The sequence below is a fragment of the Staurois parvus genome, unplaced genomic scaffold (assembly GCF_062004578.1).
Source record: "Staurois parvus isolate SC_StPar_1 unplaced genomic scaffold, SC_StPar_1.0 ptg000062l, whole genome shotgun sequence".
NCBI classification, from domain to species: domain Eukaryota; kingdom Metazoa; phylum Chordata; class Amphibia; order Anura; family Ranidae; genus Staurois; species Staurois parvus.
In genome coordinates, this window is record NW_028317858.1 from 1,348,098 (window position 1) to 1,361,967 (window position 13,870).

Genomic DNA, 13,870 nt, shown 5'->3' on the forward strand with positions numbered 1-13,870 from the left:
GTGCCTGACTAAATACTTTTTTGCCCCACTGTATGATCCCCAAGGGAACCGATAACTCAGGGCAAACGTCCCGGAACTATTCACAAGCTTCTCTTCTGCAACACAATCTCTGTTGGCGAGCTAGCCAGTGTCTCCTTGTTGTACCACCCCAGACCTTAGATAAACTCCTCTTTACCCAGCAATCTGGAGACTTTCTTGAGCTCCTATCCCTTTAAACGAGGTAAACAATCATTAGTAGGGGACTAACCTGGTTTCCCACCAGAGTGCTTTTTACCTTATCTGCCCAGGGGGTGCAGGTATACTCACTCAGATTCTCTCCTGTACCACTTGCCTGCTGCTACCAGGCCTATCAGCTGGGCTGCTCCTTGCCTGCCATACAGGTGGTCCTCCCTCAGGGGGCCAGTGAGTTCCAAGTTTTCCTCCTTTCCAGTTCCAGGCTTGCTGACAGGACCCATCCCGCTAGGCCTCCTGGCAGCCTCCTTCCTCTGCCTCACGCCTTACTCTGCTGCTCTTCCTCCTGACTTTCTCTTGCTACTGAGCAGGCTCCAACACGTTTAAGGGCGTCCCAGCCCCTTGCCAAGCATTCTGTTGGAGATTGGCTGAAGTCACTCAAGAGTGCAGCCAACCACTCTTCAGATCCACCCACTGCCTCCAAGGTGCTCCTCCAAAAACCTAAGAGCAGGGGGAAATTCCAGAGGGGCCTGCCTGCAGGCCTGACCACAATTTGACCCCTCTGGCTATTACACCTGAGCTGCTACTCAGCTCCTGACTAACCATTGGGATCTAGCTCCCCCTACCTAAACTAGGAGGGTGCTACAGACCAGAGGTAAAGGGAATGTCCTGTCATCCATTTGACCTCCAACAGGTACACTATATTGCCAAAAGTATTGGGACACTCCTCCAAATGATTGAGTTATGTTGTTCCAATCACCTCTATGGCCAAAAAGTGTAACGTTTGGTGGAGGGGGGATTATGGTGTGGGGTTGTTTTTCAGGGGTTGGGCTTGGCCCCTCAGTTCCAGTGAAGGGAACTCTTAAGGCGTCAGCATAACAAGACATGTGGGACAATTTCATGCTCTCAACATTTTGGGAACAGTTTGGGGATGGCCCCTTCCTTTTCCAACATGACTACGCACCAATGCACAAAGCAAGGCCCATAAAGACACGGATAAATTTGAGTCCTGACCTCAACCCGATAGAACACCTTTGGGATGAATTAGAGCAGAGAACACCTTTGAGATGAAATAGAGTGGAGACTGCGAGCCAGGCCTTCTCGTCCAACATCAGTGCCTGACTTCACAAATGCGCTTCTAGAAGAATGGTCAAACCTTCCCATAGACATACTCCTAAACCTTGTGGACAGCCTTCCCAGAGCAGTTGAAGCTGTTATAGCTGCAAAGGGTGGGCCAACTCAATATTGAAGCCTACAGACTAAGACTGGGATGCCATTAAAGTTCATGTGCGTGTAGAGCAGTGTTTCTCAACTCCAGTCCTCATGGACCCCCAACAGGTCATGTTTTCAGGATTTACATTATTTTGCACAGGTGATTTGATTAGTTTCACTGCCTTAGTAATTACTACAGCTGTTTCATCTGAGGGAAATCCTGAAAACATGACCTGTTGGGGGTCCATGAGGACTGGAGTTGAGAAACACTGGTGTAGAGGCAGGCATCCCAATACTTTTGGCACTATAGTGTATGTTGCAGTATGCTAAAAACAAAGAAAAGAAAAAGCATAATTTGGGGATGCTACAACTTGCATAAAAATACGATGAGGAAAATGCATTATAAAAGTATACCTATACTACAAAAGACTGGTAATAAAATCAAGCGTTACTTAGAGTATATGACTATACCACTATCAAAATGAGAAGTTAACCCAGATACTGAATAACTGGAATATTTATTTATTTATTTCAGGTACTTATATAGCGCCGTCAATTTACGCAGCGCTTTACACATATATATTGAACATTCACATCAGTCCCTAACCCTCAAGGGGTGTACAATCTAAGGTCCCTAACTTACATTCATATATTAGGGCCAATTTAGACAGAATCCAATTAAGCTACCAGCATGTCTTTGGAGTGTGGGAAGAAACCAGAGCACCTGGAGGAAACCCACACAAGCACAGGGAGAACATGCAAACTGCATGCAGGAGGCGCCATGGTCGGGAGTCAAACCCATAACCTATTTACTGCAAGGCAGATGTGCTAACCACTGTGCCGCCCACAATATTGATTTGTCTTTGTATTTTCCTCACTGTGAGGGAATATGACGCAATCACTGATATGACATTAAGTCCACATACATAGTAGTCTTCCTTTGTTCAGGAAAAACAAACGACGTAACGGAATACAAATTCCCATATAATCTTGAATCACTGCATTCCTCACAGCTGTAATAGGGCCCAAGCTCCCCAGGTGGAGAATAACAGTTTATAATTCTTAGATCAAAAATATATTTCTTGTTGGGTGATGTTGTATATTCCTCTTTCCCTGTCTCTTGTGTCACAAATCAGATTCATACTATTAAATCAGGGCTGAATCTGATTGGTAGCTGTGAGAAATATCTTGGTACTAACATTTTTAAACATCAGTTTTTCAATACTATAGCGACACCACATCTTAGCAATAAATGCAGTTGAGAATTCCTCTGCTGCATCACGAGCATACATTACAAGATCACTAGACGTCCAGCAAAAGGGTTTGGTAGATACTCACACAATAACAATAACCATATAAATAAAACTACAGAACTGTACAATCCCTGTATGTATTTAAAACCTAATTGTAAATCAGTATAGTTGTTAGGATGGTAATATAACTGGGACAATCCACGGCACAAGCAGAAAGAATTATTGTGCTATTTGAAGGGGTGATTTACTAAAACTGGAGAGTGCAAAATCTGGTGCAGTTGAGCATGGTAGACAAACAGCTTCTAACTTAAGCTTAGTTAATTAAGCTCTGACAATAAAACCTGGAAGCTGCAGCAGATTTTTCACTCTCCGGTTTTAGTAAATCATCCCCATAGTGTTCAGTGGCAAAATGTGGACATGTTTTAAGGAGAATGGCTAGACAGTATTAAACTATCCAGTCTCATGTTTTACGTATTGAACTACCAAGCAGGTATTTTATTCTCTTGACTTACCAACCTTTAGTTAAGGATTGTTCTGTGGACAGTATAACATAACATAACATTCTACAGCCAGCTTCAACCCTCCTTCCTCACCCAGCACCCCTTACTCCATAGCTAGACAACCAATATCCACAAATCTGCCCACCCTATTCTATAGTTAGCCTATCCAGCAGAGCCACTATCTTCAGACCACGATACAGGCCCAAGAAATATCCCACGTTAGTTGCTTGGGTAGATGCCTGACCCAATCTAAAGCAGCAGTTTCTGCAGTAATCAGCTAAGGTGGTTTGGGTCTATGCTATACAGATACTCATAAGTAACCTTCTGGGCAGAAATGCAGGCAGAAGGAAGAAATTACGCACCTTTTATAATGTTCCATAGGGAACGCATGTTAGTGGTGCTGGCGAGATTCCAGGTGCTTTAGTGACATTGTTTCACATCCTTTTCACAGATGCCAGACATGGACAGTATACTAGTGGGAGAGGGCAGACAGGAGTTGGAGATGGGCTATGCTTTCTAATTAACCCCTTGCCCTTCAGAGGATTAACCCCCCCTTCCTGACCAGGCCATTTTTTGTGATACTACATTATTTAACGGACAATTGCATGGTCATGCAACGCTGCACCCAAATGAAATTTATGGCCTTTTTCCCACAAACAGCGCTTTCTTTCTGTGGTATTTGATTACCTCTGCATGCTATATTTTTTGCGCTATAAACAAAAAAAGATCGACAATTTTGAAAAATAAATATGTTTTTGACTTTTTGCTATTAAACATATCCGGTAAAAAATTTAAAAAATCTAATTTCTTCAATAATTTAGGCCAAAATGTATTCTGCTCTGCAGACAAATACACAGCAGCATGTTATTGCTGGCAGGAGACAGACCTGTTTTGTTTACACACAGGTCTCTCCCCTGTCAGTGTTACTCAATGATCGCCAATCCCTGGTGCCCCCTTCCAGGAAATGCAAATTACGTATATATACGCGACTGCCACCCTGTAGCAGTATTTTTGCTATAGGGCGGGGGGCAAGTGGTAAAAAGGCAATTAGGCAACATGGTGGTTTCTGTTCCAGCAACCAGAGCATAAGGTAACCAAACTTAGCAACTCATTTTGACTGCAGTGTACTTTAATTTTATCAAGTAGTTATATACTTTAGTTATTTTTTATTGCACATCTGCATCTTAGTACTGCCCAAGCATAAGTTTTTTTTTTAAATGTCATGGTCTGTTTTAATTATTCATTTTCAAATGATTTCATCATGAAGTAGTGAAAGGCTATAGATAAGGTTACAAAGATCAAATCCAAAAATTGTTTCTGTTTAGTAATATATTTCTGCTCTCGCATGTTCCTGAAGTGTCCACATAAAAAACATTACTCACCGGTACATACGTTTTTGTCAATAAAACCATTGTGTATTTGAAAACCTAATCAGATTGGTAATAGAAATCATGGATGAAAGCATACACATTGTTTTTTAATGAGGTGTTTAATAACCCCAAGTGCAATATGAAGTCTGGAGTACATCTGGTGTAATGATGTCAAGGTCTCTGTACTTATTTGCTAGTTACTTGCCTAAATCCATTATAAAGGGGCTAATTAACAGATGCAATTAGTAGCAAGAGACACACAAAGATCTTCATCGCTGACATGCTTGAGCAAGTTCTTTCTTCAAAATCCAAGGTCAACAAACTTTTCTATAATTGAAGGTGTCTAGAGCAGACTTTTCATTACTTGAACATATTAAATATCAGCTAAAAGAAAAATTAAAAAACAATCAATGAACTGATTCAATTCTAGAAACATTGAACCAGACTGAAGGGCAAAAAAGTTCACTGAAGTTTACCTTGATTAGTTTTTTTATATGATCCCTCATAAGGATATGATTTAATATTCCATTTAAGAATGAATTTCTCTTTGATCACCCATCTACACCAAGCAAATGTTTTACATGAACATCGATCTTGATCTGAGCAAGAAAAAAATATATTATTGCAGTGAATTTTATTTGATCCTATGCTAATTTTACAATGCATTCAAAGAAAACATACTTCAGTCGACAAGATCATTTAGGTGTGGTATGGCTATTTCTAGTTGAGAAACTAAAAATGAAACTAATGCTGGCCATGCATTTACCAAAATCTCGATGTATGGGTTGTAGAGGAGTCATTCTACTGATCGACTTCTCTACAGCCACTCTGTTGGATTTTCCCCATGTGATCAGAGCCACCGTCTATAGCTGGTAGAGCTGGTTAGTGTATTCTGATAACAGGTAGGGCCGGCGCAAAGATTTTTATCTACACAGGTGAAGGTGCATTTTGGTGCCCCCCACCATCCTCCTGCCACTCGCCCCTCCTCTCCATCATGGCAACCCTCACCCCACTGCCTACAGCTGCGCTGGTACCTCCTTCAAATTGAGTCCGTATTTGTGATGGGGTGCAATGTGAAGGACGTCTCTTCAAATCCCTACAGGACAAATCCCCGTCAGCAAAAAACCCTTTCTCTACTTCTAGCACAAATCCTCTCCCCAGGTCCTCCCTTCCAGCGCATCCTTCCCCCCATATCCTGAGTCAAATCCCCCCCCCCCCCATCATCCCCAGCACAAATACTCTTTCCCCCAAATACTCCACACCAACACAAGTGCTCTCCCCAGTTCTGTCACAAATCCTTCTACCCAAATCCTCCTTCCCAGTACATACCCCCACCAAGCATAAATCCTCTCCCCTTCTAGTACAAATCCATACTTCCCAACTGTCCTGGTTTCGGTGGGATCTTCCTGAGATGTGAACAAAATCTCATACATCTGGGCTAAGAGTCTGTTCACACCAGAACGCTCTGAAGGAAACTCACATTCTGTGTATGTTTTCTACACTCAGTTGGGAGCTCCAGTTTGTCTCAAATTATCAACACCCCAAACGCATGGTACAGAAGTAATATTCGATCTGATTCCTGTACGTTTTGTAAAGTAGCACATGCACAACTCTTGGTGCAGACCAGCACAATTTTAGCCCATTCAAAATGAATGGGCTGAAATCGCCATGCACCCCAAAAGCAAGGGAATTGCACTTGAAAGCACAGTGCATTCCTGTGTGATTCATGGTGTGAAAGTTCCACCATTCGGCTGAACGAATTTGCCTGGCAGGGGGGCACTAGTTTGGGCACCTAGGGCAATTGCCCTGAATCATTTCCCCAAATCAATTGCCCAGGGTCCCAGACACCATGATTGTCCCCTCTGTAGCAGCCAGCATCTCTATGATGGGGGGGTGTAAGAGAATACTTTATGTGCTAGGGGGTGCTTTGGAAGGGGAGAGGACTTGAAATCCACCTGCCCACTCCCAGCACAAGTTCTCTTCCCTCCTAAAGCACCCCCTAACACACAGAGCATCCTCTTACCCCCCCAAATCAATGCAAGTATTCATCTTTGATAACTTGCCCCCCCTCACCCCCTTCCCTGGGCCCCCTCCTCTACAATTCTCATCTCTATTGCATTCACTACAGACCTCAGATCAGCATGGCACATGCATAACTGTGTACATCCTCCTCCCCGGCTCCTTTTACTGCCTATGTACAGGAAAATATCAGAGTTGAGGAGGGGGCTTCATTCCGCTCTGCACTGGGTACGGTCAGTGTGCTAGTGTTAGGCAGCTGGCAGAGAGAGGAGGAGATGCCATACAGAGTAATCGCAGTGTGTATGACCCAAAAAACCCACACCAGTGCACCACTGCCAAGCAAGTCACTGGAGCCAAGTGCACTAGGCCTCGCTCTGGGGTTCAGATACTGGGCTCTGCTTTTAGGGATTTTACAGCCCCTCTCCCTCCATGCTGGCGAACTCAGGTGGCTGCCTAAGTTGCCTTATGCTGGCACTGGCACTGATGGTGGGGAAGTCTCATACTCTGAACTGCTCACCGTCAATCAGTTGGTACCATTGCAGTCATTAAGGTGAAAATAAATATTGCAAATATTGGTCATGACTAAGCTACGTTCCTTAAGGACTTGAGGGTGTTCCTTCTACTTTGTACTTTTCAAAGGCCTGTTTATTCTTATAAATGTTTTTACACTAGATTTTAGCCACATAGGTTTTCATTGTATTATTTTATGTTACCCAATAAAATGAAATGACTAATGCAATTGGTTAATTCATCTTAAACTCCCACTTGCCTGGTGTTCTTTTTGTTGCACATATTTGGTTCCATTGAGTGTCATGCAGTAAGGATCGCAGCTTATTGTTGTTAACTTTTTTAAATTTTTAGTTCTTGTCATACCAACATGCTTCTTTTTCCTGTAACTTATGACAAATGTGATTACACCACAATCTATGTTGTTTGTAATTAATAGATCCAAGAGAATCTTTTTACCTGGTTGGGGCTTCCATCATCTGTTCCATGAAATTGTCCAGAAATATGTGTGCTGCATATTGGCAACAGGTATATTTTTTACCTTCAAGGTTGGGACACCTTTTAACCTTTAAGGTTGGGAAGCATTATAATGATTAGCAGCCAAATTGAGTGGAAGCAGGTAACTGTGGCAGATGACAGTAGCTCTGATCCATGGGAGGACAAGTGTGCTTTATGTTCCTCACCTTGGAGTTTTGTATCTATATTTATTTCAGGTACTTATATAGCGCTGTCAATTTACACAGCACTTTACATACATATATTGTACATTCACATCAGTCCCTAACCCTCAAGGAGCATACAATCTAAAGTCCCTAACTCACATTCATACTAGGGACAATTTAGACAGGAGCCAATTAACCTACCAGCATGTCTTTGGAGTGTGGGAGGAAACCCATGCAGTCACAGGGAGAACATGCAAACTCCAGGCAGGTGGTGTGGGTGGGATTTGAACCAACACCCCTAGTACTGCCAGGCAGAAGTGCTAACCATTTAGCCACTGTGCTGCCCCATTTTGGAACTTGATGTGGTGCAGGGTCAGCCTATGGACCTGGCCTTGGGAGTCACGAGAGCAAGGCCTTGGAGTAATCATAAAATGGTGGCTTCTTGTGATGTGAGTCTATGTGGTGAAGTGAATACAGTGGTTATCAAGTGTTAGGTATCGTTGGAGGTCTGGTGAGGAGTGGATTGTGTTCTGCATCCCTATTCCGGACACTGTGGGGATCTTGGAGAGTCTATTCGATCCAGGTAAGGGGAGGTTGAGTGCTTGTTGACCAAAATGTTAAGAATTACTTGAATGGCTTGTGGTTTATAATCTACGTACAGTAACAAAATTTCAGAACAACAGATGTAGCAGTGTGCCATTTGCAAGGACTTTTTAATTGTAATTCATACTTTCGTTCTTTAAGCTAAGGCCAGTAAAAGAGTGGTTCTTTGTTCAAAATGTTGAACAAACTAACACTTGAATAGTGAGGTGTAAGTCAACTCAAAACTGTTCTATTGATTTCTGTAACAGTGGCAGCAGGCTGAATCGCCCACTGGTTCATTGAGCTATAATGAAATGGCAATGCCAATAACCAGGGACATACAGAAGTGATCAAGGTAAAGTGACACTCAAGCATAAGAAGTGTGTCTTCACCTTGGACAATGCTTGACTTCAGGCAAAAGTTTTTTTTTGTTTTAGAAAGAGTGGTGAAGGTTTACAACATATGTTAGATTGTTATTGCTGGGGAGATTTCCTGTCAATTTTTATTATGGATGACCAACTGTAACAAGTACAGTAAGGCATAGGATATCACCTTACCCAGGGCATGAACAACAAGTAGTAGCAGTGGAGATGGATTTGAACCTCTGTAAGTTTTATTTGGATCTGTGACACGTGTTCTCCTGATGTCACAAGGACAGAAAATCTAAAAGAGGTTCTATCCATTGTCTGTATCCAAACCAAATACAAGGCTGCCTAGAGCTAGACTATGAAGAGACACTGTCACTTTGCCCATGCAGGGCAAAGTAACAGTGTCTCTGCTAAGGGCCCTCCACTCCCTATATTAAGATTACCAGAGATCCATCCTTCCTTCTCCAAAGCAGGCACTGAAATGACTGCTTTTGGTGACCAATGGAATCAGCTGTCTCATACTCTGAATTGTGTAGTATTCCAGACAGTTGTGGAGGAGAAAGTAGAAACAAGGGAGCACTGGAAGGGTGCATATAAAATTGTCGGTGTTGGGGCCTTTGCAGAAACATCTTCACCTAGCCCTGGTGACAAGGTGATAGTGTTTCTTTAAATATCTATATACTGCCATCAGTACTGATACAGCTCTACAGAGTAATCATTACACATAAATCTAAGTAACATATGCAATTAAAGGATAAGTTCACCTTTTGTCCAGAAATAATAAATGCACATTTTTTTGCAGGTAAAAAAATTAGCATGTATTATTTTTGGTTGCAGGAGCCTGTAAAGCATTGCACCAGCAATCTGCTGAGCCGTTCGGGATGTATGGACAAGCAGATATACTGACAGGTAGATTCAATGAACTACCACGGCACTCCACAGCACCATGGTAGTTCATTGAGAACTACAAGCTGACAGCTGCTAAGGCTGTTGGGACTTGTATTTAATTAATTCACAGAACACTGTGAATGAATGGCATGGCCATTTGGGCGGAGCCCCGCACGGCAGCGCTGTTTTTAAAAAGTGACAGCTAGTATGGGGAACTTCTGTCATACTGCTGTCATGAGGTTGGGGGGGGTGGAATCGGGCAGCACCCGCAGCATTGGGAGCATGTAACATGTTCCCAAAGGTGAACTTATCCTTTAGTAGAAAAACAGGGAACACAGGATGAAACCAAAAAGACAGCCATATTTTCGTAAAGAGGAATTTTCAAAATTGATGTGTGGAGTCAAGAATGTCTGAAAATATACAAATGTGTATCTATCAAGGTGAGTGGCTCATCACAGGCTCTGCTGCAAAACTCCGGGGTGATGTGTGGCTTGTTGCACTCTGGAAAATCATCCAGGAAAGGAAATAAACACTCTGGGCTGAAGAAGTTTTTTCTTTTTCACTGAATAGTGGTAGAGGTGAATTTTTCTGCTACTGAAGTGACCCCCTTCTACAGTTTAATAAATAAGAAAGGTTGCTGCAGCCCAGACTGCTGTGATTCATGTCCTTTTCTGACTTTCAGAACAGATTTGTAAAGGAAACCCATACTAAAAGAAATATGAAGACTGCCATCATCGATCTGCTTCTATGAATGCCAGTTGCTGCCTGTCTCTGAGTTCAGTACTTTCTGAATCATTGAGCTGGAACAAGCATAGAGAGAGATCAGTATGTGAGAGTAAACTCCGAACTCCTAATCCACATTCTTGTTCCACGTTTGTGCCTCTAAGAGTACTGCAGCCAGTGGATCAGCATGGAACTATGGTTTTCAAAATGATAAATAAATAAAGCATACCAAACTACAGTTTCTGCAGGTATAGAAAAATACCTGTTGATCCTGATAGAAATCTAGTATCCAGCCTTCCCAACAACCTTTCATGAATTACAAACTTCACTTCCCATGTTATGTTATAATGGAGCAGGAAACAAGTGCTGTGAGCCACGTTAACAAAGCTGATAGACTTGTTTAAAATGGAGCTCCACCCAAAAGGGGAAGTTCCACTTTAAGCCTTTGTCCCCTGCTCCCCAATAAGGATTGGCACCTTTGGGGAGTGGGTACCTGAATTTGACAGATATCCGCTCCCACTTCCGCTGCGATCGCCTAGGCGATCAGAAACAGAAGTTGTCCTCCCTTTTCCCTCCCAGTAGTCTTCTGGGACACGTGACAGGTCCCAGAAGACTATGAGGCCATTCAGAAAGCGCAGTGCATGTGCAGTGGGCACCCGGCTGTGAAGCTGCAAGCTGTCACAGCCGGGTGCCCAAACTAAAGATGCTAGTGCCAGGGAGAGAAGACGGCCGGTGAAACCAGCTGTGGTGAGGACACCGAGAGACAGGTAAGTGTCTGTATTTTAATAGTCAGCAGCTACAGTTTTTGTAGCTGCTGACTTTTATTTTTTTTCAGCTGGAACTCCGCTTTAAGGTCTATCTCTGCCACCATTGCCAGTTTCATTTTCAGAATGAAATAGAAACTGGTGCAGGGTCTGCACCTAATTAATAAATAATTGCTGCAGTTTTAAATATAAAAAACTGCCACAGATCCCCTCCAGGGCATACCTGGCATGCGGGTTATAAACTGTCAGCAGACAGCTCCCATCCCTTACCCTAGGTCAGTGTTTCTCAACTCCAGTCCTCATGGACCCCCAACAGGTCATGTTTTCAGGATTTACATTATTTTGCACAGGTGATTTGATCAGTTTCACTGCCTTAGTAATTACCACAGCTGTTTCATCTGAGGGAAATCCTGAAAACATGACCTGTTTGGGGGTCCATGAGGACTGGAGTTGAGAAACACTGCCCTAGGTTCACACCTAATCGTTTTCTGCAGCGTCTTGCAGAAACGCAGTACAGTCCATTTAACATGATTTCCTATGGGACAGGTTCACATCTGTACATTTTCACCCAGTGTGTTTTTTGGAAAGGGTCAGAGACTTTTTTGAACGCAAAAAGTTGCGTTTTTGGTTCTATAGACCTCAATGAAAACATGGCATGTATTGAGTTTTTGCTGTATTTTTGCAGCGTTTTTTATGCTTTTTGCATTTTAAATCTGCCTAGCAACAAGAAAAAGAAAGAAAACCCCGCAAAACATGTCAAAACCGTAGGTGCAAAAATCCAACACAATACACAATGCAGAAGCAGTTCAAACGCAACCTGCATAGGTGTGAACCTAGCCTTTTTCTGCTCATGCGGTGATTACACTACACAGGGAGTCCAAACTGGAGCAGCAAGTACTGACATTGTTTGTGTGCACTGGAGTACCTGCTGGTGGGAGGGGGGGAGTTGTAATGGGGGGGGGTCTGTACTTGGGGGAACTGTACAAGTAAGGGTATCTGTGCTGGGGGGGGGATTTGGCTTGCAGAGAGATGTAATTTTGTATTGTACTTTGTCTACTGACCTGTGATCTGTCTGTTAGAGACCCCTGCACACAGTGCATTATGCAATCTTGACTCCTGAGCTCTGTGTGTGAACACTGCTGAACCATTAGACTCTTGCTTGTGGCACAGTACTTAAAAATGAGGTATGATAATTTAATTCCTGGAAAAACCTGTAAAAAAATGTCTTCATAAGATCGGATAAATTTGAAGGCAACATTCTTTCGGATCCTCTGTCAAGACTTGAGGCACCATCTTTGTGCAAGTCTTTCTCATTCCCAAATCCACTGTTAGAAACTTCCGCACTGTTTCCCTGTTCATGTTCAGTACTTCTGCCATCATTTGCACGCTCAATCTTCAATCTCGGCATACAAGGGTTCGCACTCTGTTCATATATGCATTGGGTTCTTTGCATTTTTTGCTGCCCACTTCTTGCATCATCATGGACATCCTCCCACCCATCCTTAAACCGCCTATATCATTCAAAACACTTGATTTCTTCATGGAATGTTTAACATACGCCTGTTATAACAGAAAGAACGTTTCACTTGCACTTTTTCCAGTTTTCACACAAAATGTGATGTCATTCAGCTGCTCCAGATTCCTGTCATTCATTTTCCACCAACAGAACAATGCACACACGTGTTATTTCTTCTACTACTCTGTAACGGCTGAGTCATATGGTCTGTAGCGCAGGAGAGTACAAGTTAGAACATTTCAGAACATGCTTGAGTGTCAGTAGCTATGTGACTCCCCACCATAGTGCCACATTGTGGACATTCCAGGAATTAAATTGTCACACCTTGTATATTTGTGCTGTACAAGGACTGTGCCATATGTTACTCTGTACAATGAGTAGGCTGAAATTTTTAAGCGATTTTAACCGCAGACACACCTGTGATCTGTACCCTCAGAAGGGAGATTCACCCTGTCTACTTGCCCTGTTTGCCATTATCATCAAAAGTGAAAGTAAAGAAAACCCCAAATTTTGGGTTTTCTCCAGAAAAGTAAAAGAGGGGAAACTTTCCAATGGGGACACTAGTTCTGGTGACCTGGGTGTCCCCAAGAAATTTCCTTAATTTGTGGGGATTATATCTCACTTCCTGTTTTGGCTACGGGACAGGACATGAAGGTAAATCTCCCCAAAGGGACATCGATAGCAGGAAATAAATTGACAAGGGTTTTAACCCTCCCTTACTCTATCCAAAATGAAAAAAATGTGCCTTAAGCCCTGGTTTACACTGATGCGGTGCGGAATTTGCGGCGTTTTCAGTGCAAATTCCGCACCGTATGAGAATCGCACCCCATTTATGTGAACCGCTGCGGGTGTGTATGTTAAGTTAACAACACCCTGAAAGCGGTCCACAAAATGCAGTGCAATGTGAATAATCAGATTGCATAGGTGTGAATATCTATGCGATCCGATTCTAATGCGGAAACGAAAAAAGAGTCCTGCAAGTTTTTGGTGCAGGTGTGGTGCGAATAGAGCCATACAAAATGTATGGCTCCGATCGCACCGCACACAAATCGCATGTGATTTGCACAGGAATGCGGTGCGTTTCCTGTGCGAATCACATGCGATATACGGAGCCGCACGTATGTGAACCCAGGCTTAGTTCTGCTTTGGGCAGCACAGTGGCTAAGTGGTTAGCACTTTTCCCTAGAAGCACTAGGGTCGTTGGTTCAAATCTCAACCATGACACTACCTGCGTGGAGATTGCATGTTCTCCCAGTGCCTGTTTGGGTTTCCTCCCACACTCCAAAGACCCCTAGCTACTTCTGGAGGAACCCTAGTGGGAATATATCTGGGAGG